Here is a 27,404-nt window from a genome sequence, read left to right as displayed (position 1 = left end):
ATCAATTAGTGAGAGGTAGGACTAGTTGCCTCTAAGGTCCCTCCCAACCCAAAGGTCCCTTCCACCCACTATGGATCTATGAAACCTCTTGTGAAGTTTTCCCAATTAAGTCAGCACCTCAGTGCCTGCAATGCACGGAGAAGCATTTAGGAAGACTTGCCTGTGAAGGTTACTGATGTTATTTTGTGGTGGGACTTAAAAGATAGGGCAAAGAATTTGTTAAATCTGGAAGCAGAATTTTGCCTAATCCGGAAAGTTTCTGAGCAAGAGATTAACAAGTCTTAATATGCATAGCTCATCTTCAGCAGCAGAACATTTCAAGTAAAACAGTTTAGAAGTAGAGAGTATTATATATGAATGCAATGTCCTCTAGAACATGGGTCGGCCTCTGTGATGTCATTCCTTTGCAAATTAGCTTCATTCCTTTCCCTGCTGTGACCTCCTATACTTTGTGTGTGTGCCAGGGGTGGGCAGGTGTCAGCCCAGTGCTTCCCAGCCCTGCAGTGTCACTGGGTAATGCTGCACCTGTGCTCAGAGATCAGAACCTCTAAAAACACAAAAAACAGTAACGATGTCATCATGCCACCATACTGGACAGACAAAATAACACAATCAGCTGTTCTCTGATTCACTGGTTAAATGTGAGCTATGCAAGCATTAGAAAGCTGTTGATAGCATTATTGGGTTTCTAAAAAAATATTTTAAACTTTCTCATCTCCCACTGGATGTTTACTGTGTGCTGCAATGACAAATGACAGCCTACAATGGACTGTCACATGCTGCAAAGTTCTGACTGCTTCCTATGAGCACATAGTATACAGATACCTGGACCCTTCCCTGTATTTTAAAGTTTGTTCTTTTTTTTTTTTTTTGGTTTTACCATGTCTAGGTAGCAAATCAGAAAAAGAACTGTACTACATTGTATCCTATTTATGGAAAAGGGGGTTAAGGTGGACAAAAAACACAGAATCGTTGAGTTTTAGAGCAGTGGTTCTCAAACTCTAACTAGAATCAGGCAAGAACTTGCTGAAGGGCTTGTTAGACACAGACTGCTGGTTCCCATCACCAGAGTTTCTGATGCTATTGTTTTGGTTGAAAACTACTATTTGAGAGTATAAGTCCTTTTAAGAATAATACTTTAGATTAAAATGTTCTACACAGGTTAGTAATAGCCAAACATTGGTTTGTAGGTTAGTTATGACCCCTGGCCTCTCCTATTTTTTATTTCCACCTTTTAGACGGAGTCACAGATCCTTCAAACCCATCCTGTGCAGACAGGGCACAGACCCCTCATATGCAGGTCGTGAGCTAGGTAACTGGAAAGACCCTGGGAGCCATTGGCAAGGATGACATGCTTTATTCAGATGCGAGCTCAGCCCCTGAAGGATCAGAGCCATTGTCTTTTATATTAGAGTCAGATAGCCAATTAACACATGGGTGCGAGTCAGATAGCCAAGGAACACTTTGGTGCACATGTGCAGTTAACGTATTTACAACAGACATGCTGTTGTGGTCAGCCAGGTACGAGGTGAGCGAGCCTGACCAGTCTGTCTCGACTTTCCTCACACCATCTTTTTAAACTCCTGCCTTTCTCTCAATTAGCTCTGGGATCTCTTAAAAAAAAAAAAAAACACCTCTTATGTATCTGCATTATCTTCCCCTCTATTTCCCACCTTTGACTACAAATCTCCTAGAAGGTTTTCTCTATGAAGTGCCTCTACTTTGTGGAGAAAAATGAGCACGTTTTACCTGGGTCTAAGTTGTTCTCAGTATCTGGCATCTGTGATACCTCTGAGGCTCCTGTGTCATCAGTTGTTGGCTGATCCAAGTTGCTGAGCGCTGCAGTTCCCTGCATACTAAGGTCTTCTTTACTCTCTTGTGGGAGATATTCACATGGTGATTGCTTCTCTACAGGGAGGGAAGAGGAGAGTGCAGCAGGCTAGCACATCTTGACACCACCTGTGCAGCCCATCTGCACCTCAAGCCCACCCCCACCTCAGCATTCTCTCCTGCACGCCCACCATGCAGGGCCATCCCATGGAGCCCAGCTGGGCAGGAAATAGGAGTTTCTGTTTCTTTTATTCCACTTCAAGGATGACTAATCTACATAATACAACTTACAAAGAAGCCTGTATTCCCTAGTATTACATAAATAAATAGATTTATAGTAGGGACTTCAATAATTTAACTCCCCTTGGAAAACCAACATATATGCACACAAATAAATGTGTAGAAGGGAACTTCAATCAAGAGCAAAAGTGTGAAATGCCTCTTCTATTCAGAGTAATACAGAATTTCATGCACAGTTACGCTTGTCTCACAGAGCTAGTACAGAGGAAGGCATTCCACACGAAGCAGGTGGCTGAAGTGTCTTTCAAATATTCTCAAAGTATCTCAAGGAGCCAAAAGAGTACAACCATCCCTTTCCCGAAGACACTCAAGACTTGGTGCAAGGTGATCCATGGCAAAGACAAATTTCTTTGCAGCCTCACAATTTACCCTGAAAACTCATTTGAATTTTTTATTCCCACCCAAAATATATCTGCTTTGATTAAATGCAAAAATGTTTTCCTCCCCTAATTCTTAGGAATAACTGGCATCCTGGGGAGATATGTTTTTCTGAGGCTTTATGTCTTCCTGTTACTCTAACTTATATCTTCAGTTCAAATACCTCCATTTGAAAAGCCTGGGTACAAAGAATAGTGTATGGAACGAGGAATCAGAAAGTTTATATCAGGATACTGCCTTGGGATCAATTCAGCAAATGTTTACTGAATGACTTCTACGTGTCAAGGGCTGTGTTAGGAGGCTCCTCATACTGGTTCCACCCTTGATTATTTGGATGCAGGAGCCCTAGTTTAACTGGAGAAAGTGACTGCTGCCAAGAGGCACAAAAGAACATGACATCCACAAAAGACGAGCTTTGGGGGAAATGCAGGAACTCAGGCAAGGCTCGGTTAGTGTGCAGGTAACTTGAATAAGAAATTGTATTCACTGAAGCCCTTTCAGAATTTTACATGATATCTGTACTTTGTTAACAAGTGCAACTGTTACATCATTTTCTTATTTATGTCTTTCTCTTTAGCTTTCTATAAAGTTTCATATTGAAACGCTAATCAGTCTCAACTGTCCAGGAAAAGTAAGAAATTCTTCTCCATACTCCAGCCTAAACAAAAGAAGGCAGGAAGGAACATGTGGTCCCGTGTGTGGTCTCTGTCCTTCACGCACCCTGGAAAGGTGAACAGAGCTTTATGGAGAAGGTATGAGGCACTTCAGCGACCCCTTTCCCCACCTTCTTCTCCAGGCCTGCTCTATGAGGCCACAGGCAGGTACTTTACCTTCCATGGGTCTGCCCCAGCCCTCCTCTAGGGGTGGTGCCATTACCAGTGGGGCAGTCTCGTCCACTGTAGAGTGCTGGTACCTGACCAAATAGATAAGGTCTTGAATGTCATCTAGCACCACAGCCTCTTCAAATATATTATTTCCCTTCATTCCCAGATCTCTGTTCTTGGACACACGTGTATCGAGCATGTTCTCTGCTACGTTCAGAATTTGCAACTCAGAAGCACGGAAGACTTTATCTCGGACTTTTTCCACATTGTCTGGCAGGCTCTCCCGCTGTGCTGACTTCAGTTTTAATGACATTTCTTGTAGCAAGGCTTCCAGCTCACGGACATCGAAGTACTTCTGGAACCGCTGCAAGCACTGCTCTTCTTTAAAGAACCGGCTTATTATACGCAAGTCCTCCCTATGGTCACTGTGCTGATGTATGTGTACATCTACAGGTGTATGTGGAGTCCAGTGGGACAGGTCATCTTCAAGTTCTTCAGAAACAGACCCCTGCTATTCTGTGTCCATGAATTTCTCTATATCCTCGTGGTCCTCTTTTAAGAGTTCTCCCCCAGGCTTCTCTGCAACCCCGAGAGGATCCTGTGGGTTGTCTTTCTTCAGATCATCTCTATTCCTAAATGCTTTGCCTTGCTCTGGAGTCCTAGTTTTCTCCTTGTTCGGGAAATCAGTTATGTCAGATGGATTCTGTACTTTCTTATCTACCAGAGGGCTCTCTTCTTTTCCCACCACCATAACGCCTGGGTCCCTGCCTATTGTGTCTACTCCTTCGGCCATGGGTTCACCTTTTTCTTTTAGTATCCCAAATCATACTGGTTTCTTGTTTGTTTTCTTCAGTTTCCAGCTCAGGATTAATGGTTCCTAAAATTGTTCTTTCGGCGACTTCCACATTTATGTCTGCCTGCCTGTCTTGAGTCCCAGGGCTCTTCTCTCTAGACTGTTTTGCAGTGACAGCATTTTCATCTTCCAGTAGCTCTTCAGGGGGATAGTCATCCTCTGCTGCTTCTGGATTTTCCGCATGGAAACCTGGCCCTCGTGCGCTGTCAGTCTGGTCTGCCTCCCGCGTGCCGGAGGAGTCCTCGCTGATCTCTGCCGCAGCGGCCTCGTCTTCTCACTCACACCCTTGCTGCCTGCAGCGGCCACAGCTCTTCCTCGTTGCTCGGAAAGACTTCTTCCCGGAGAGGGAGCCTCTGCTTTCTGTTCTCTCGGCAAACAGATTTTATCTGCAAAGGAGAATCTAGGCTGATTTTGAGTTTTAAGAAATACTTGCTCTTTAAATTCCTCATGTTGATGCTCCCTGAAGGCATGTGTGGTTCTGGTTCACTTACCAAAACATTCACTTCTGCCACACTGTCTCTGGATGCATTATGTGGACTATCTCCCAAAAGTGGCACAATGTCCAAGGATTCCCATTTAATCTTTTTTTCATTCATTTGATTCCCCACCGTGTTATGTACAGATCCACTCTCTGAGCCACCTTCCAAAATCTGCTCCCCAGGCTTTTCTCCGTGGAGTGTGCCTTCTGAGATATGAATAGCTGCTCCTTTCTGGTCATTTTCTCTGTCAACGGATGTGGATTTTAACATGTGTCTATGCTTTTCAGCAGCTAATAAAGAGTCAAGGTTACTGTCTGGAATAGAGCTGTGCACAGCCATCTCTTCCTGCCTCTCATTGTCTAATTCATTCTCACTTTGTACGAGGCCCTTCTCAGGTTCTTGAACTTCCCTCCTTTTGCCTCTAATGTGAAAGTTCAGTGTCCACTTCTGGGTCTTCCCATTATATCTTTCAGGGACTTCTACAATCAAAAGACCTTCTTGTACATTTTCAGGGTCAGTATAATCTATGGCTGATCTTGGTGTCTCCTGTTTGCTATTCAGGATGAATGAATCATCATCTTCCTTTTCTTCCTCTGAAGAAGGACTCTCTAAATCCATCACACCTGTTTTCTCTTCACCTCCCGTGACAATAGAGAATATAGTATCCCCCAAGTTGTTAGTATATTTTTATCACCCTTTTTGATGGCAGGAGGCAGAGTTATCTCAACCTTATCCTCTCCATTTGAATTCTGTTCTTTCTATGTTGAATATTTCTCAACTCCAGACTTCACTGGAGTTTTCATATAATCTTCACTTGTAAAGATTAGTAATGGTAGCTCATCAAAGTTTTCTTCATTCTTATCTTCTTTTGCAAATGTGTAATACTCAGCATCCAATTCCTCATCAAAATTATCTTCTAAACAAGTAACAAGTCTGCTTGTCTCATCGTCAGATACAAGTGCATCAGCAGTTGAGCCAAATTTCGTTTTCAAGTCCATAGTCATGTCCTTTTGCAAAAGTTTATAAGCATCAATCTTTTCCTGTTCACTGGAAACCTGAAAGGTATTGCTGGTTTTGTTGTTTTCACTTTGTTTAAATTTAATTGACCTTGCAGCATTTCTTCAAGAAGTTCAAACAAAGACTGCTCTCCCTTAGCATCACCCATTTGACTGTTTGCATGTTTCTCCTCAGCTATAAACCATTCCTTGAGATCATTAGTGTTTTCTAGAAACACACTTGTTTTCCCCTGAGTCAGCTTCTTCTGGTTTAGGTTCAGGTTCATTTTCCTTAGATACTTCAGGAGTGTTTTCCACATGCACATGCAGAGAAGTTTTTTCTACAGCTTTCTCAGAAACTCCAGTTGCAGAATTGTATAATTCCAAAACCACTAAAAGTTCTTCTACATTATAATTCTCATAATTGTCTCTTCCCCATCAAAACAAACAAAATCTGTCTCCTGTAAGGGAAAGAAAAACATTGATGTGTCACTAACCAAGTGGCACAAGAGCAAACTCCTACCATGCTACTGACAGACATAACTCCAAGTTCATTTTGGGTCTAGAGGGGCGCCTGTGTCAACCTCGAGTGATGACTACTCTCAGGCAGTGGGGGGACAGGAGGCTGGAGTCCACTTTCCCACCCAAGTAGTACTCTTGGCTTTGCTTCATTCTCTCTACCCCAGGTAAGTAATGATTCATGTGGCTGGTGCGTTTGCTCGGCCCCATCCCTGTGTTGTGTTTTGGACCTGCCAGAGGGAATTCACAGGTGACTTATAGGTTGAATCCTTAGCAGTAAGCAACAGGGAGTGTGCTGCCAAGTCACCATCTTTAGTTCTGAAGAGTTTGATTTACATGTTCCCCAAATGTCACAAGTATCATAATAATCAAATGAAACAGACACTTGGGAAATATTAATAAAACAAATCTTTATTAACTATTAATACAGAGAACTTCAGCAAGAGGGGAGATAAAGTTTACTGATCTTTAGTTAAACATTTTTAGCATAACAGTATTATAAACACCTTGTTATGTATTTATCTGGTGCATACTAAAAAGAGAATAATGGAAATACATGTTCTTAAAGCATTTCCACAGGAAATGTTTTTATATTTATGACATTCTAAATTATTTATCAGAAATAAAGTACTCTCTTGGGCCAAGAGAGCCAAAAGGTGTAAATGGTGTGTGTCCTGGTCCAAATCCCCGAGGGTCAAAAGGCAGGTCCCATCTTCCAGGTGGAACGCCTGGTGCATATTCTCTTCAGTCTAGTGGTGGACACATACGAGGACCTGGAAAACAAACATTCAGTCATGTAAAAATACCTAGGAATATATCTAAATTAAGATGATTCCAGGTACATTAACATATTCTCTAATTTCTCACAACCTTAGAACGTCAACTGGTGGCATCCCGGTTTTATAGATGAGGCAAACTGAGACTCAGCATTTTTAAGTTACATGCCTTTGGCCAGCCAGCCACCAAGGAGCATGGGCAGGATTTAAACATGGCTCTACCTAGCTCCACACCTGCATTCTTTCCACTATACAGTCTTGCCATCTTTTTCTCATAAGAGCTCAATTTGTACTTGGACATACCATAATACCATACCAAAAGTGACAGATTATGAAATAGGGCTTCCCTGCAACAAAGAAATTTTGATAAAGGAAACTCCATTGTGTACTACTGTAAAAATTCATGCAATAGCTCAGCATAGAACTAACAAACACCATCAAATTCAAGGTGCTTGCTCTGCTGGAGAAGACCTTCTAGCTTCAGCAATGAAAATCAGCAACATTCACTGGATAGCTATTACATCCTACCTTCTCTTTCAAAATTCCTCATCTATTCCCAAGTGAGGAGTGAGGCTTTAACCTTTCCTTCTTTTGTGTTCTGTGACCCATTTCTTATGCTTCTGTTATGGGTGATCACAAGCTTTATGTTGTAGAATCTATGTGTCTGTGACCTACAGGACATCTTGAGTTAAGGGATGTGTCTTAACCACCTTTCTATCCATTGCAGAGCCTGGTACATAGCCATGGGTGTTTAATATACAGCTTCAGAAATCAGATATCTGTCTATCAATAGCTCCTTTTCTTTTCTAGATGAGATAGTTACTGCCATCTTAGTACAGAGAGACTGTGGAGCACTCCATGTGTCCTAAGAACTTGAGCCAAAATTGAAATGTACTCAGTCAGCTTTATCCTTGTATTGCAAAGCCCTGCAATAGCAACTGTTTTAGCGAGGAACAGAGAGAAAAGATGAATATGCTTTACAAGTCAGTTACTACTATTCAAATCATCATACCGAATGGTGGAGGAAATGGCCGAGGCCAGAAAGGCCCGCAGAGGAGAGGAGGTGGTCCATATCGAATGGGTGGTGGGATGGGGCCTCCAACGAGGGAGCTCATGGGGGGCACCCCCGGAAAACGAGGTGGGGGGCCTTTAGGAGCCATATTAACCTGCAGAATAGAAGCAATTCAAGTTTTGAAAATACTTCGGTAAGACAGACAAAAGCACCAACACCAGTAAAAGGTAAAACCCAAAGAAGCAGATGTCAGACACCTGTCCAAAGAACAGAATCAGTGCAACAAAATTCTATCCCTCCCCCGTTTGTTCTCACTGACAGCTTAGAGAGGTTATAGGGATGCCACAGGAGTGAACGGTCTCACTGTAAGCGTATTACTGTTTGTGTCTGCGAATGGAAGGGAAAAGCTGGAGGACTGTCAAAGATTATCAATGGAGATGACTCTTGATTAATGAAGAAGCCACACCACACACACTGTGATGTCCCTCTAAGGCAGTCATTCCCTCCATTCACCACAATAGCTCTTTATTTTCATATTAAGAATGCAGAGAATAAAAAGGAATGAAAAATCCTTTCTCTACACATGTCCTAATAGCTACTAGTCAGAGTACCTTCAGAAGGGCTTTCGTATATCTTGAATTCTCAGAACTCTAAATCTCTAAGTATGAACATCTTATTTTCATTATGGGAGAACAGAGTTTTAGATAATTTGCTGAAGGTCCCCCAGCATGGAAGAGGCCAAGCTGGAATTCAATACCAGGTTTGCCTCCAAGCCCTTGCTCTTTCCACCTCTGCTTCTCATCTCTAACAAAGGGGTCTCTACTCTCTCTAAAGTCTTCCACCTCAAAGGGCTTTTGGGTCTAACCCAAGCTTCCCTTGGATAAAGAGATCTCTCAAGAGATATGTGTTCCTGGAGTCCTGCCCTGGAACTCAGAAGTATCTTCCAACAGAAACAATGTTATATATACAATTAGGCAGGCACAGCTCTAATATTTACCTTCATTCATTAGAAATACTATATATTATAAGATACTGACTAATCATTTCCTATGGTAAACTGGGTTGGAAACTCTAAATATTTAAACTTCTTTGATTTCAACATAGAGAAGCACTATGAGGTATGATCAGAAGACTTACCAGCTATAACAGCAACAGAAGTAACAAGAGAATACAGTTATGTGAACATAATTTAAAGCCATTGCTGGGAACGGAATCAACAGGTAATTACAGATTTTCACTACTATTTCACTTGCAGCAAACATTCTTCTGTTATCAATCTGTAATTTCAGATCATTCAAAGTAGGCTTTGCCAGGGCTGGCCCGTGGTTCAATTGAGAGGGTGTGGTGCTGATAACACGAAGGCCGTGGGTTCGGATCCCTATGTAGGGATGGCCGGTTAGCTCACTTGGAGAGCGTGGTGCTGACAACACCAAGTAAAGGGTTAAGATCCCCTTACCAGTCATCTTTATCAGCACCGCACTCTCCTGAGTGAGCCACGGGCCGGCCCTCCTTACCAGTCATCTTTTAAAAAAAAAAACCAAAAAGCATAGTGGGCTTTGCCTAGCGTAGAAGTGGAGAAATTTTTAAATAGCAGTCTTCCAAATGAAAATATAAGAACTATGGGTTTTGCAACTTAAAATGAATTTACTTTGCCTAAGAGCATTCAACACTGAATCACACAATATAGTTGAAATGATGAGTTTTCACATTTTTAAAGGTAATTACAATTATAGCAGATGCTCTGAACAGGTTGTCTAACCAAAACAGGCAAGTGGAGAAAAAAACAGCCAACCAACTAGTCAGATTTCAGCAACATTCCCAAATCAAGGACAAGAGTGAGATCAGTACTGCAGTGCAATTTAAAGCCAGGTATATTAGTACTCCTCATATCCTTTCCAGAAATACACCAAGAAAAAGCCCAGTCCAGTCCTCGACCTCTATGTACTTACTGCTCCTGGATGCTCAGCCAAGGAAGTAATGCTGGGAACTGAAGGGCCTTCAGGCTCTTGGGGAACAGTTTGCTTTTTAAAAAATAAACAGTAGAACACACAAAGAGCAGATGAGGCAAAGAGAGAGTGCTGTAGGAAAAGCTGAATGTTCCTGAAATACCTAATTGTAATTCACCACAGCTGTAGCATTTACCTTGCCCCCGTCCGTCACCTTAGAAGGGGAAGAGCTTCTTGAGTTGCTGTTTATCATGGCAGCTGGACCAGATCCTGGGTCTGTGAAAGGCCAGAGTATTTATTTAGACTGATTTTGACTTGTATACTGTGAAAAAATCCTCCACTCACCTTCCACCATGACTTTAGACTCTTTGAACACACTTAGGTCTCTTACCAGAGGCAGAGGGTTTCCCAGACACCTCAGAAGACCATTAGAATGAGACAGAGGCCTGTCCACTGACCCTTGAGAAAGAGATAACTGAGCTCTTGAATGTATTTTTTCAGAAGAAATAAACCAATTGTGGACAGACCTGGGTTCAACTCTAGATAGAAAGTGGCATTAGAAATGGGTCTCCCAATACAATTAAGGGAAATCACTTGTAATTTATGCACGGGCTTAAAGAATTAAAATAAGAACGGTTGTGGATTGAAATAACAGCAATAAACCCTGCACATTAGTAGCACTGGTCCTGTACTTCATTTAAGCTTGATACAATTCTATAGGCTTCTTTGTTTCACTATATAATTGGACCTCAATATCTTACCTAGCATTATAGACATATTTAGGATTTTTAAAACAAACGTACAGTATTTCAGATTATAGTGATGATATATAGAAGTATATATCCTCCATAAACTATAAAGTTTTAAGGCTAGTTTTATAATATTCAGGAGAGGAACCTCAAATTTAAAGATGTAGGGTGTTACTTCCCAGTAAAAAGTTAAAAGAAACAAAAAACAAGAAAAGGACCTCCACAGAAATAATAAATAAATGCTTTCTGTTCTAAAGTAGATCTTGCAGTAGACTATCCACCAACACAAATGAAGAAATTTGCTTCTGTCTACTGGATCAACCCAAAATTCTAAAATGTTATTTGCATTAGAAATCTTGAATAAGAGGGAAAGAGCACTGTTGAAAAGTTTATTTCAAGGTCACATGTGAATGCTCACCAAATTCTCTTCTAGGCATATCTCTTGGGTTGAGCGTATCGGAGAGAGGCCTCCTGGGTGGCTGTGCTGCCAGTGGAGGGGAGCATTGTCCACCACTCACAGGGGATGGGCCAAACGAGCCGTTGTGGCTCAGAGGACCTGAAGAAGACAGTGTCTTGTTACCACGTTAAGACCTTTTTTTTCTTTGGTAAGTTCTTGGAATTATTTCGAGGACATCATAATTATTACACACAAAAGAAAAAGTAATTTATATACACTTTACACCAAAAACCAGAATGCTGCTTTTTACGAAATGTTTCCCACCTCTCCGTGGAGGGTTTTGTGTGTTTGGTCTTCCTGGCATTGGTTTTACAGTCACAGGCTCTTCTTTCAGCAGTGCCACCTTCTGAGTTATTTCCAATAATCTTGAATATAGAGAAAGAATGGACTTAAATGTGAAATAGAAATCAATTCCTTATTAGAGACCACATAGTACAGCCTTTAAAAAACTAAACTGCATTAAAAATAGAGATATCAAAATCACTGACTTGTGTCTCAGGTCAGCGGCTTCCCTTTTCTCTTCAGCTATAGCCCTTTCTGCATCGCGAATTCTTATCTGTTAGCGAAAATATATTTAAATTCAGTTGTGGTAGATTACACACAAAGTAAAGGAAAGAAAGAAAAGCTTACCCAGTTAGCATGCACTTTTTTCTCCTGAGCAGCAATCTGAAAACATACATCAAAAAATATGTTTTGGAACTCATTATAATAGCCATTAGAACAGTCTGTATTCAATACCAAAAAATTCTGCAACTGTAGGGCAGTATAATTATTACCTGATCTTTAAATGAGCACTCTGATTTCTGCAATTCTTCCTCCATTTCTTCAATTCTGCGCCTAAGAATTACACTTGTTTTTACCAGTTAAAGCACAACTGGATAAAAATTCAAACATCCTGGCCACATTCCCAATACTCTTAAGAACTGTACCCTAAAAGACTTCATCCATACATATAAAAACATATTTACATGGTTATATAAATAGAGTACAAGAATGTTGAAAGCTAATGCTACATAATTTCCTTATTATTTAATGGCTAGAAATTCTTAGTCGATGGAGATTATGAGTTGATAAATTATAGTTTCCTTATATGTTCTTCAATATGTTCCCAAATAATCCTTTTAATATCTTCTTTGATAAAGCTTTTTTACCCCCTTATCAGAAAACTTCCAAGAATTATGACTACTGCATCTATCAAATGGCACAGTAACTTTAATCGCTTTTGATACATCCTATAACAAATTGGTCTCTTATAGAATCACTGCAATATATACTCCCCTCTCCCCCAAACTGTTTGCATTAACCAAGTTCCCTTACATACAGTTTTGCCAGCACTGGGTATAAAATTTAGTTTTTCTCTTGTGAGAACTGAAGGTATTCATGCCCACTGGCATTTATGCTTCTGTACAATTATTCTCTTCTACACAATGTAAAGATGGTTATAAAAAAACTAACACTAGTTTCATTAGCCACTGACACCACCTTTAGAAGCTGAACTCACTTGTAAGTTTTTACTTCCTCTGCGGCCAAAACCACCTTCTCATCTGCAGTTGACAGCTGCTGCTCTCTTTCTTTCCGCTCATACTCTTCTTCACTCAATTTCCTAAGATAAAATGGGTTGTCAAGTGAAAGTGTTTCTCTTTCTTCCCAGCAGTCTAGCTGAAATCTCTATTCAAATGTCACTTCCCATCCTACTCCCAAAAATACACAGACATACAGAGTCTAAGAAGGAATTCAAACCTGCCATTTAGGGATAAAAATCAAACTATGGCCTGTTTGAGAATCACCTGCATTTTCTAACTCATAATTCTCTGCTCAATAATGAACGAAACAGATGTAAAAACACAGTGGGCAATCTCTTGTGCTGGACATGAAGAAAGCTCACGTTACTTCAGTGTGGAGACCCAGCTGAATCAACCGAGCATAGCTAAGCTTATTTGGGATAAGCAAGGGAGAATTACTTCTCTTACTTCTACCATGGAAAGACCACTAGTTACTTTTCTTATTTTGTTATGGATGAACTGTTTCTGAAACCAAGACATGATAAAGGTAGTCAGCGAAAGAGCCCTTGGAACATGTCATGTAACTGTGCAATTAACGGGAGAACATTTTCACATGTCAGGTGTGGAACTCCTACTACCTACTTCGATGGAATCATGATTAAGGAAAGAGGCCAATCTGAGTATTGGCAATGTTTATTGAACAGAAAAAAAATCCAAATGGTCAGGGTGATATCTACTAGAAACTGGTTTCAACCTAATAACCTTCAAGTTCATGATTTCAATCTAGTATAACATAGATTGTAAAGGGAGCAACATTTAATGATTTAAAAATGCCCTTTTATAGTAACCCTTGTACTTCTTTACCCATAGTTCTGATTCATGATATTTAAATTGAAACTTAACTTTCTATGAATCAGAAGCAAAATTAGAAGAGCTATAGTAAAAAAAGTTTCCTAACACCAAAGAAAAAGGTTTACGTATTTTTTTATAACTGCTCATTCAGTACTTTAGGAAATATTTTACGTGTGGCTATAATACAGCAGTCACCTTGTAAGGTGCTAAGATAAAAGTATGGGTGAAGTACTATACCCACATTAAAAAAAAAGGAGCTCACAGTTTAATATGTAAAAGATATATATAAGAACTGAACAATCCCTCCCTAACTCTGGTTTAGTAAGAAATGTGAAAAAACTGAGACTTGAAGAAAGACCAGAGAGAATTTTGCTTCCAATAGTGGATGAGTTAGTCTGAGAACAATGAGAAAATCTTGACAAAAATAGAAAGAATGTGCTTGAAGGCATCAGAGAGCTGATAAGGCATGAAAGGTACATGTGTATGGCCAAGATCCTGTAGGAAAAAGAATCTCACAATTACAAGTAAGACTGGCATTTTAAGCCACTCTTCCCCTAGGTTCATCCACACATTGAAGACAGTGCAGAGAGATAAGGAGGCTGAACAAAGCTTCCAACAGGTCTCTGGTTCAAATAAAAAAGAGGTGGAGTTCTGGGCTGCTGGAGATGGAGGAACTCTATTAAAAGCCCTGGGCTTTGAGCTGAGAGTAGAAAGTGCTGGATATGTGGAATATTAAACTGGTAATACACTGTCCTTTGAAGAAACTATGACATTTCTGAATGACCTTAACTGCTGACTGGATTATTTGATGATGACTTGCTAGAAATAACCTCAAATATTTCCGGTGGGAAGATCACACCCTCCTAGGCCTCAAATTTCCTTTATCATTATCATAACTGTCACTCAATCTAAACTGGGCAGACACTCCACAAGACAAGACAGTGTGATCAAAATCTAAAATAAAAGAGAAATGGACTCAACGGCTTCTCATAATGGAATTAGTTTTACACAGATTTTTAAAATTATTGTGCCTTACATATTCAAGGAAGTGAAAATGAAGATCAAGAATTTCAGCAGTGGATTAGAAATTATAAAATGAATAATAGTAATTGAAATTAAGAACTCAATGACTGACTTTAGCAGCAGGTTTCATAACTGAAGTGATATTTTAGTACTTTGGAAGACAGGTCTAAAGAAAACATCCAGAATGAAGCAAATTGAGAATGCAGGAGATAGAGGAAATAATTTTTACAAAGCCTGACATGTTTAATTGGTATCTCAGGAGAAGACAAACTGAGGCAAAATTAATACAGAAAAAAAAAATACCTCCAAATTCAAGAGGTGTTCATCATCCAAGCAGCATAAATGGAAAAGAGAGACAGAGAAAGGGGAAAAATGAAAACCCCACTCTTGGGCACCTCCCCATAAAACTGCTGAAAACCAAAAAGAAGTATGACTGAAGGTGCTAGGACAGGGGTGAAACATTTGAAAGAGGGGAAATAAGAATGATAACAGATTCCTCAGGGAAACTTTAAAACCAGAAAATAAGCAATTGGTTATCTTTAAAGTGCTGAAATTCAATAACTGAAAAATTCTAGAGGCAGCAGAAAGATATTTAAAAATGGAATCAAAATAAAGACATCTGATACAAAGGTAAACTCATCGAATCTGTTACTAAAGGATGTTCCAGTAGAATGAAAGTGATCCCAAATGTAAGACCAAAGATGTAGGTGAATAAAGAACTACAGGGACAATAAATATGTGTGTAAATTGAATGAACACTGCAGGACAGCACCGTGAAAGACAAAAAAGTCTTGTGGAGTTTGAGGTATACAGAATATTAATATACACTAGCACAAAAGCACCTAAGTCGGGAAGGAAATAAAGCCCAGAAAGAGGTAAATCTATTAATTTATGTCAGACTTTTTGATAAGTCTGGGATATAATTTTGTGGTCTTTTAAGCTATGGTCACGTGTCAGTTAATGGGGATACATTCTGATAAATGCATTGCTAAGTGATTTCATCACTGTGTAAACACCAGACTGTGTACGTACACAAACCTAAATGCTATAGCCTACTACACATCTATAATCTGTGGGCCTACCATCATACATGTGGTGCATCATTGACCAAAATGTCATTACAAGATGAGCAAGATGACCTGTAACTAACTACCAAGCTTAGACAAGGGAAGAGAATAATTTAAAATGTTCAAACAATTCAAGAGGAAGAAGAAAAGAAACACAGTACAAACCAACAAACGGAAAGCAAATACCAATATGTAGATTTAAACTCAAACACATATTTAACAGTTACTCATTTATAAGAATAAAATGAGTACTCACCCAGTGTCTATGGCTATTTATGCCACCACTCCCTCCAGAAAAGATTTTAAGGAGCATAAACATTTGAGTAAGCAGGAGATTGGCTGGTGGAAATAGTGTTAGAATACAGTTTTGCTACGGACAAAACCACACACATGACGACAAGGAGGCATGGAGTGGTATGAAGGGACTGTACTGTGTGTGGCTGTAGGTCAGGAAGCATCCGAAGGAGCTACAGGAAATGGACCTGGAGAGGCAGCTCGGGGCCATGTAAGGGGAGCACCCTCTATACCTGCTGAGGAGTCCAACATGGATACTGAAGAGAATGGGGTATCCTTGACAGAGTTTAGGCACATAATGAAATGGACCCACTTGTATTTTAGAATATACACTCTTGGAGCTTCAAGAAAATTGATCAGAGTGTGGAGGAAGTTGCATAAGAAAGGGAGACTGAAGACAGGTGATTAGTTAGGGGACTGGCAGAAAAGATGACATGTGCCTGAACTAACATAGTGGCTTTGAGAGAGGACAGTAGAATACAGACCAGACATGGTGACTGAAAGGAGGCTGGAGGAGCTGAATAAAATAGTGCCACAGTGCCCGAGTCCTGAAGAAAAACTGTCACTTACATGATTCACACTACTATTAGGGCAGAGACATGCTTATTCTTAGAAAAGGTAATAAAAGAGGAATGTTTCTCTCAAGTGGGCCAGGTTGTTAGAGCTGGCCTGAACAAAATTCAGAAATTTAAATTGGTTACTTGATGAGCGCAGAATTAGAGAAAGTTAACGGTGTGCTTTCAGTGTTTAATGGCATCAGGCAGTACAAGCACTTTTTAAGAAGTTAGCTTTATTCAGCAATACAGGCCTTCTCCCAGACTGAGTAAAGTGTAAGAGTAAACACAAATAGCAATGCCACAGACAAGCTATTTTTAGGAATTCAAATATTTTTGTGGAGAAAAACCACAAAATTGACTACAAAAATACATCTTTCGAGAGATACTTAGCTCCAAATTTGAGATGTATATTTCAAAAGTTTAATAGCTAAATATACACACCAAACAGATATTTCTGTATTCAAAACTCCTAACATCCTTACCATAATTACATCATGATTAGTCTGAATATTTGATTTTATTAATTCCGTTACTTTCAGTAACTATATATTCCTTTGAAGTTCTTATTCTACAAAAAACATGTTGTACAAATCACCTGGAATTTGAAGAGACTATATCAATAGCTAGTAAAAGAAATGTAAGACTAATCAGAATTACATAACTGACCACAAAGAAAGGCCAATGGAGGAAGTGGTGGACTACAGACAGGGTGTGCATCTGCAGAAATGAAGCACGTGTGCAGCAGCAGCCGCTGCTACCAGTAAACCGCGCCCCTCACATGAATTACAGTCAACAATTCCTGATGGCTGGTCAGAACAGAAAGAAAAATGCAAGTTCTGGGGAAAAAAATGCAAAGAAGGAAAGACAACACATACCAATCACAGGTGGAAAAAACCATAAATAATCTTTAAGATAAAATTATCTACATTAGTATACACATTTAGTCATGACAATTGTGTTAACAACTAACAATGAAAATCTTACTTATGCAGAGCCATCTCATTCTGCTGGTATAGTTCACTCAAAATCTCCACTTTCTGTCTCAGGGTATTACATTCATCCTCCAGTCCAGCTTTGGCAGACTGCAGTGAACTGCAGTCCTTTTCTAATTGCTTTATTCCATCTGTAAAGGATAAAACAGTTGAGCTCTATGTGTGTGCACAAGGACTTCAGAACGTGGTTGAGAAGGCGGTGCCGACAGGGGTGAGAAGGGCAAAGCAGAAAGCCATTCCTCGTCTTCCCAATGATATTTTGTATCTTTCCAATATGTGGTGCTTTCTTTTCAAGAAGCAACCTACCTTGCAGGTTCCATTTTGTGGACATGGAGGCTCTTAGCTTAAATTGTAAGAGTTTTAGATCTTCTTCAACTACTGATATTGTAGTTTGTGTCTAAAATGTGCACAAGAGAGAAGTATTCTTAAAAGTGAGTCATCGTTAGTATTCACAAGCACTTATGGGACTCTATAAAAAGTATTATACCTGAGAGACGCCCATCATCTGCTTAATTCGAGTTTTCATTTCCCCATTTTGATTACCTAAAAAACAGAAGGTTTTAATTGCTTTTTCTTCCCTTGCTTTTTTAACTAACATTTTCTTGACTTCCTCAAAACTACAAAATTATCGTGTTCAAATACTAAAAGAAAAAAGCAAATTAACCAACAAAACTAATGAGACTAATTGACTTTTAAGAGAGACATATAATTAAAAAGTAAATTCCTAGTATGTACAATAAAAATGTTATCCATGCTGTTTTTGAGCAAGAGGATATATCTGAGATGAAGCTCTGTCTTCTGTCTCAGATCTCTGCTTGGGTAAGTGTCTTATTTTAGAAAGAGTCACTCCTCTGTTCTCCCCCAGAATCTGTTATCAGGTGTGGTTTAAAACAACCACTAATGCAAGTAGTAGCCAACTTGGAAACTGTGTTTAGAAACATTTTCTTCATCAGCAAACACTGCTACACTTTAGCCTCCACTGTCACAGCCTAAGTTAGTTTATAGCTCCAACCACCTTAGTACTCTTAAAACTGGTTGTAAGCCTTAAAACCGCACAGCTACACAGATGAGTATTAAAATCATATGCCATCTCTCTGAAGCTGAGAAACAAGTTTCTCCTATTGCATGTGTTCAATACTTAGAGGTATAAAACATGACCCATACAGTTCTAATGCATATCAACTAGTTCTCAATGGGATGGAAAAAAAGTTCAGTGTTCTTTGCATTCCAATTGCTATATCACACCCAGCAAACCACCTCTGCCCAATGCAAATAGACCTATATAGAAATCTAATGATATGTTTCTATGACTGTAAAGCTTAAGAGGAAATTCTGCCAGCGGAGAAGCAGCATCAGTGTACTAAATTAAAGACAGGAAGGCAACAAGGGGTCCAACTTCCTGAGACTGATCTTACCTCCCACCTCTGCATTTGCTAATTCATCTGACTCCTTTCCTCCTTTATTTTGACTCTCAGATTCAGACTCATACTCTAACTGATTCAACTGTGTAATGCAATTAGTCAAAGCCTAGAAAAGAAGCAAAAGGGGATCCGTAAGAGCCTCTCAAATTTAATCCAGCAAATTTCATGAGAATTCATGAGAATTAAGCATGTATTCATGAGAATGAACTTACATTAATATTATCATCTTTGTGAGTAAGAGCTACTTGTAAATCTTTCTGAGACTTCTTAAAGGATTTGATTTGCTCACTGAGTTCATCATGTGATTTACTCCAGTCTCTGATTTCCTGCTGCAACTGAAAGGTCAAACATGTGAATTCCCACAGGTTAGGGCTTTTGCACTGAAGACATGAGAACTATGTGAATGAGACTGGGAAGTAAGAAACTAAGGCCCTCCCTGACCTGTCACTATAGGTTAAAACCCTTGCAAAAGGAAAGTGGAGAGTGGTCTTAACGTTCAGAGCTATAGCATGAACACCAGATCTGTCAAGGAAGTTGATCCAGTTCACTGCATCCTTCAGAAAATTGGGGCCAATTCAAATAACTCACTTCCGGTAGGAATGGAAGAGCATGTCCTATCGTCTCCCAAGTCCAGACTCTTGATTATGTAACCTTCCCTTGGCCAATGAAGCAGTTAAGTAGTCGAAGAAGGGTTAAAAAATACCTACTTCTTTGGTCTAAAAAGCCAATCTATTACACCTTTGAAGCTACTCAATTTAGTCGTTGGTTAATGTTTGATAAGACAAAGTCTAAACACTCTGATCATAAATTGTACAGAACAGGAGCTCTGGAACAGATAAGAATGTAGACATGCACTCAGTTCTGGAAGCAGAGTTTTAACTTTGCATATCCAGGTACAGAATTCTGCATGCTCATTTCATTACCTTAAAAACCAATCTGAGAAAAAATATTCATGAGGTAATGGTATTTGGTTGTCTAGAGTACATGACCTAAGATATCCATTATTTTTTTTTACCTGCTCTTTCTTCTTCTTAAGCCTAGCATTTTCTTCTTGAACCCGGTGGCATTCAGACTTCATCTTCTCTTCACTAAGCTTATCTTCTTTAAGAGCAATTTGAACCTAATGTGAAAACATTCCTATCAGTGAATTAATTCGAAAGGACAAGCACGTTACAATTTCCCAACCAGAAATAACGTAGTTTTCATTTTCTGCATATTTCAGCACACATCACAGTTTTGCTCCTCAACAAAACTAAAACATAGTATAACTATTCCGTAGGAATTGTAGTCAGCTTTACCTCTGCAAATTCTGAAGCGTTCATGGAGATAAGATTGTTTAACTTCTCTATAGATTTCCTGTTTTCTAATATCTGCCATGTAGAAACAGAATACAAAACATATATTAGAATTTTGGTAGAAAGATCAGAATATGTGCCAAAAAGAAGAAACAATAACAAAACTTATCCCTCTGCCATCCTGTATGTTTCAGGTAAAAGCATGTGAACCAATTTTGGCATAGAGGAAAAATCAAGAACTTAAAGAGGAACCATAATTGAGTGCACAAACATTTCATGACATCCACAACCTTCCTGGTTAAGAGATAATGTACTAGATGACCAGACAGAAAGGTGAAAGCAAAGAAAATGAACAAACTTTCAAGTAAACCAATTGAAATCAGTCATTTTTTTCTAATGGCAGAGAAAACAAACAAACAAAGAAACAAACCCAAGAACACTTTAAAAATTCTCTTGCCTGAATTAAAAATGGCAGGATTTGAGGGAGATAAGATAAATTTCACATACAGAAGAAATTCCAAACAATTTATGAAGATACTGTCTCTTCAAGGAGGTGGGGCATAACTCTCCCCTCTTGGACTGTGGGTAACTTCCTTCCAAAGAGTCCAGTATATGAAAGGTGGAAAAAGAGTAATTTCATAACAGAAAAACTTGGCAAGACTACCTTTGCTAGGTGGTCAAGCTCAACTGGGTGTATGACATACAGGAAGGCTCTCTACTGTCTTTGCAACTTTCATGTAATTCTAAAACTAAAGTAAAAAGTTTACTGAAAAAGCACTTACAGAACCAAATGTAAGGACTGTTACAGTTATCACAGTTACAGTTTCTTGGTTGCTCTACATGCTTCAGAGGACAGAACCAAGTAATATGAAAATTACACAGAGCTGAGGACAAAAATACTTCCACAAAACCACTTTAAATTATATTAGTCCTTAAAATTCCTCAAAAATGGACAGAAGTAGGTTCAACTTCTCTGACTCCCACTCTTACTTTAGATAACAGCATGGAAAATATCGTGTTCAGCTCATGCAGTATACAAAATATTTAAAAGTGTTACACTACAGTAACACTTAGCAGCAAAACTCTTACCAAGTCCTGATTCCTGACAGTATGTTCTCTCTCATGTTCTAACATAACACGAAGACTTTTAGCTGTGTCATCCAGAATTTTACTAGTTTTTTCAAGTGTCTTGATTTTATCCTACAAAAAAAGATATTAAGGTTGGTAATAATTACTCATTACTTTTACTTCTGTTTTCAGAATGTAATCCCAAGAAGGTAATTTTACCTTATATTTAATCGCTTCATCACGAAGAATCATATTTTGTTTCTTGGTTTCTTGAATATATTTCTTTGATTCCTTGATCTATATAAAATAAAGCATTCAGAATAAAAAATATAAGTTATAGTTCTACCAAAACTTATTTCCAAATAAGTGACCCCTTCCAGAACGAAGCAGTGCTTTACACATATGATGACTGCTTAAGATCTGAATGGTTGGTAGCAAATAATAAGAAAATATGATTTAACAATAGTATAATAACTAAATTTATAGTAACTGTAAAACAGGCAGAAATAATTCAAGCGGGAACAATGGGGAACAAAACTAAAAAAATCATTATACCTTCTGTTCATAGTCTGACAACTTTTGAACAAGTTCTCTATTTTCTCTTGTGATGTTTTTCACCTTGTCAGAAATCTGCTGTTCAGTGACTAAAAAGGGGGCAAAAATCAATACGTCACTAAATAAAATTGTTACCCAATATATTAGCAGCAAAGACATGTTATTTGGCACTATGAGGAAAAATTACTTCTTTTCAAAAGTTTTATGACTTTTTAAAGAGCAATCTGTAGTTTACAGCAATAAGGATATAAAAATATTATTAAAATTTAAGAAAAGTATTCTTATAATAGAATGGTTATTTAAATGAGATTCTAGTTTAAATATATTTCAAAAATGGGAAATATAGTAAAACGTTATAGCTTGATGTTCCTTTCTGCATGAAGAACATTTCTTCTCAGAAAATGGGATCCCTTCAAATACATGTTATTTACAAAAAGAAACAGAATGAAAATGCAAATATATTGATTGATATTTCTATTCCTCAAATTATCTAGTTTAATAAATGTTTCATGTATTGTTTAAATCATTAGCACAGGAACGTTGTTCACCTGTAAAAAATCTGCATTGCATCAACATTTAAAGTCAGGCTGCCCCAAATTAAACTACTCATCTTCTCTCTAGTCCCACAATTAACTCATCCTCATCTCCTCTCCATTGGTATCATCACCATCTACTCCATCATCCAACCTAGCAACTCAGGAAAACTAAAACTTTCGGGAGCTAATAAGTCAATCAGACATAAGAAGTCATTATATCTACTTCTAGCTTGTATAAAACTCATGACAAACACCAATACAGAGGAAACACTACCAAAGATAAAATAAGTCTAAAATTTTACCTTGATAAACTCTACTCTTTACCTGGAAGAGAGAGAAATAAAATTAAATTTGATGTTAAACATTTTATTAATAAAAATATATAGTTCGTAATATAACGGTGAAAAATCATAACCAAGTGAGAGTTTAATAATGGTTTGACTCAGCCTAATGAATTCATAGGATTAAAAAAAAGAAAAGGTTAGAAAGAATTTCAAATATCATTGGTGGCGATACTTCATAAATAGTCTCGATAGACAAAAGCACTAAGGTAAATATACCTTGCAGCTAAAGATATGTTTATATATCTATTACATGAGCACCAATTTTACAAAATGAACACAATTTTAGAACAGAAAAGACTAATATTTCATAATATCCTAATGCTTATTTACCTAAAATCATTTATTTAATAACCCAAAATAGTCAAGATGAGGTCTAGAAACAATGATTGTTCAAAAAGAGTCTGAGGAAACAAAATTAAAGGTATAATCTTTGTACTAAGATATGCCTCTTTCATTCAACAGAAAACATCTTTGAAATCTTATTCAAAGTTGGCTGTTGGCTGAATTTAGAAATACTTCTGGGCGTGTGGTCCCTTTCAGTCAGGTTTGGGTCTTTAAAAATATGATTTAAAAATATTACCGGACCTTGAAAAAGAGCTCTGGTTATCCTGGCTAAAAGAGCAGAGGAAATGGAGACAGTCATCCCTGTAGATGTCATGAGATGAGTTGGGATTAAGGTCACCATTGCACATCTGGCTGGAAAAGACCCCGTACAGTGTAGCCATGATGTTGTCATTTGTCCTGATGCCAGTCTTGAAGGTGCCAAAAAAACAAGGACCATATAATGTGGTGGTTCTCCAGGAGGTAATCTGGGTGCACAGAATTTATCTGACTCTGCTGCTGGGAAAGAGACACTGAAGGAACAAGAAAAGAGGAAGGGCCTCATAGCTGCCATCTGTGCAGGTCCTATTGCTCTGTTGGCCCATGAAGTAGGTTTTGAAAGCAAAGTTACAACATAGCCACTTGCTAAAAACAAAATGATAAATGGAAGTCATTACAGCCATTCAGACTCGTGTGGAAAAGGACAGCCTGATTCTTACAAGCCGAGGTCCTGGGACCGGCTTTGAGTTTATTCCTGCTATTGTCAAGGTGCTGAGCAGCAAGGAGGTGGCTGATCAAGTGAAGGCTCCACTTGTTCTTAAAGATTAGAGCAAAAGAAGTTGATGGTGAGTTAGAGAAATAGGCCTTATAATCCATTCTCTCTGTGTTCACTTCAAACAAAAAATGACTGGTTAATGTGCTGAGAAGCTGTCATAACTGCTTTTGTGAAGTGTAGATGTGAAGTAACAACTCCACAGAGATTTCTCAGCCTACAAATTGTCTGTACATTTCTGACCATTGTCTGCCAAATAAACAGGGCATTTAGACACACACAAAAAAAATCTCATGAGTTAGATCGTTTAATTTTCCCAGGCCACTATAAACAGTGATCATACATCTGAAAGGGAAGGGAAGACTGCTAGAGCAAAATGCAGAAGAGACAGAAAAATAACAGCTAACATCTTTCAAAACGGGCAAAAACTAAATCACCCCCTGAAGACAGCTCAAAATTTACAGGATAATAAAATCTAAGCAGTAACTAATTTTAAAAAATTACTACTATATTTCTTTAGAACTCCAAATACGTTTCTCCTTTCAAATGTTATAAATGGTGATGGGATTTTCAGACCAGTCCACAAAATCATCCATGGTATCTCATTATTAGTACAGTATCTAAACACCACTTACAAGAATGCTGTTCCAGGAAAATGCATTCAGAAAATTCCAACGTGGAAAGAAATGACTACTTCTCTACTGTCACAGCCTAGCTAATGAGAGAGTAAGCTTCCTTTGCTCCCTTTCAGCCAAACTAAAAGTTACGTAGGGCCCAGGTTTCCAAAAGGCAAATGCTAAGGCTGAGAAGCAACAGGACAAAGAGACTACATAACCTTGTGCAAATCAAAACAGGTGTTAAAGTTTTTATAAATGGGAGAGAGAAGAGTAGGAAATATAAAATGTTTTCACCTTTTCCCCTTCTGTTCACACTTTTATTCTCCCCTTTTCCTTTTATCTAAGGAAAAACCTCATGAGGCTAGAGAATCCAGGCAAAAGAAATCCTTCTTTTAGGAGTGATTTTACAATCAATTGGGCAAGGGGAGGAAACTTATTAACAATAATATGTTGAATGTAATATAGTTAAGAAATTAATAAAACAATACAGTACTCAGTTTGAGAAAGAATTGCATTCAATGCTTTTGGCCACTTTAACTGTTAAGTTTCAAATGAAAGCTTTTCATTTGCACAGTTCATTTACACAGAATAATTTCCCCCAATTATGTGAAACAAGTGTGAAGCAGAATGACATACAGTACAATAAAAAGTATGTAGGAGTATACACACATATACATACATATATATGTCTGAAAGTCAAATCCTGTACAGAAAAAAAGGATACAAAAGTTTAATAGTGTCTGAATATTATGTAACTTGTATTTCCAAATAAGATATTTTCTGAGCACATGATCAAATCAGAAAATCTGGCAAACACTTCTATATGTAAGGGGAAAAAACTGAAAATTTACTTCATCTCATAGATATAAGAATTTTTATCGTTCTATTGTATTTCCTTGCATTATTTTTTCTGGGTGGGTGCGAGTGTCCATATGTGTTTTATATAATGCACAGTTTACCTGTACTTTGACGTCTTGGTTTCTGCTTTTTTCCACTTCATGTTAAATTGTGAGCACTTTCGTCTCCTCAATGTCTTTGAAATATGTAAAGCCACCTTATATCCCATTATATGGATATACAATAATTTAACAATTCCCCTACCACAGGGATCATTTAGGTTGTGACAAGTTTTCACTCTAATAAGTTCTTTTCCACTGAATGCCCTTGTATTTGATCTTTAATGCATGATTGGTAATTTCTTTAGGACAGATAATTAGACATGATATTATATTATATAAAAGGATGTGACCATTTGTAAGGCCTCTTATACATATCACTAAATGACTTTTCAGAGTGGCTGTATGAATTCCCAATTCTACTAACAGTGCATATGTGCACCCTCCTCATTCTTAATCTTTAGGTTTTGATATAAGGGATTCATAAATTGAACTTTGCCACTTGAATTTATACACGTTATTTTGTGCGCGTAAGTCTAAAACAGAAAGATTACACTATTGTAGAAGGTTAGCTTGAACTATAATCATTAATTACCATTTATGTTACTGAAAAAGAAGCAAATAAAAGGGCCAGTGATTATAAAACATCCCTTGCATTTATGAGTTAAAGTATAAATTAATTTACTCACAACAAGGACAGTTCTCCAGAAGAATACACCAAATGAAACAATTCCCAGGAAGGCTGTTATAAGTACAGGTTCCCATGGCAGTCCATAGAAATCTGGCCCAGGCTGAACATCATCAGGCAATGTAGCAACAAACTGAAATAGACATATTAGAAATAATGGGAAGCCTTAAAGAAATTTGCAATAATGCAGTCAGAAAGAGTCAGCCATAGAAATTCTATGCCAAACTCCACCAGATAACTACCCCCCAAAAAGCTTCAATGGCTCTTACTGCTTCAAAAAAGACAAGATGTTGGCCGTCTCATTTCTCTTTTGACTAGTAGTGTTTTTAAGTATTACAAGTCTAAATGTCTTTAAGTTGATCATATATTTCCAGTTAGCAGAGACCCTGCCACATCATTTTGTCCAACACATGGCTAGAGTCCCTCTGGATCACACATTTTCTCTTGGTTAAGTGGTTTATGTTACTTAAAAAAACAAAAAGAAAAACAAAAAGAAACCCCACATAAGAGAAAAAATTTAAGTCCAGTGAAAGTAATCAACTTTCATGGCTGCAAATAAAACCAATATGATGGTAATGGATGTGTTATTCCTCTTAAAATTTAAACTTTAATTTTATTCTACTCTTACATAAAGAAGGACACATGCTAAGTCAGATAGCTCCTGGTAACTGGTCTAAATCAATCCTGAATTTAACTGTCTTCTATACAACTCGGCACCTTAATTTCAAATGTTTCCTGGGAGATAGTCCATCAAACGCCTGCCTGCTCCACACTGTTTTTGCTGCCCTCTACAAGTACCCGAGTTAACTACCATACTGACTCCATCCCCCAACAGTGCCAGTGGTTACTGGGAAAAGACCCACTGGCTCTCAGTGTTTGGATAGTGGCTTTAAACACAACACAGTGTCTGTCACTTCTAACTGTTCAGTAAGAAATGAGCAAGTGATGAAACTTGAAATACACTCCCACTAGCCTCCCTAAACAGCACAGCAACGTCCTGCCTGCCTCAGGCCTGACACGATCCATTTCCTTGGCCAGGTCGATCAGGGCACCCTCTCTGCTCAGAACTCGTCCACCCGCCTGCCAGAACTGGGGTCCCTCTGTGGGAACGGGGATGGTCACCTCCAGCAGCTTGGCTGTGAGGGTTGTATACAGCACTGTCAGGGGTCCCCAAAGTGTCCTGTCCAACGTGGCTACAGGAGGCACAATGGCAGGGACTGCCTCCATCACGTATGAACAGGCAGCGGGTGAGACGCTTCCCTGTGGAACAGCACACGACTCGTCTCCTCTAATGAAGACCGGCTCACAGAGGAGACTGAACTCAGTCTGCCCCGCGGCCAGCTCTTTGGCCACAGAACACTGAGAACCCTGTTACCATGGTGACGATAGTGAACACCGTGTACACCACGAGGGCGGGGCCTCTGTGGAAGGAACCAACCATGGAGCAGCGCGGGGGTGAGCGCGGCAGCCGAGCAGAAGCATCCAA

At 38.7% G+C, this 27,404-nt stretch overlaps 2 pseudogenes; one reads left to right on the top strand and one right to left on the bottom strand.

Moving 5' to 3' along the window:
* Positions 1 to 6,787: 6,787 nt before the first annotated feature.
* On the bottom strand, positions 6,788 to 27,145 carry LOC134390208 (transport and Golgi organization protein 1 homolog; annotated as a pseudogene).
* Positions 22,991 to 23,773, top strand: LOC134390877 (Parkinson disease protein 7 homolog; annotated as a pseudogene).
* Positions 27,146 to 27,404: the final 259 nt, after the last annotated feature.

This window comes from Cynocephalus volans, chromosome 11 (genome assembly GCF_027409185.1).
Source record: "Cynocephalus volans isolate mCynVol1 chromosome 11, mCynVol1.pri, whole genome shotgun sequence".
Taxonomy (NCBI): domain Eukaryota; kingdom Metazoa; phylum Chordata; class Mammalia; order Dermoptera; family Cynocephalidae; genus Cynocephalus; species Cynocephalus volans.
This window is presented reverse-complemented; position numbering and strand designations above follow the sequence as displayed.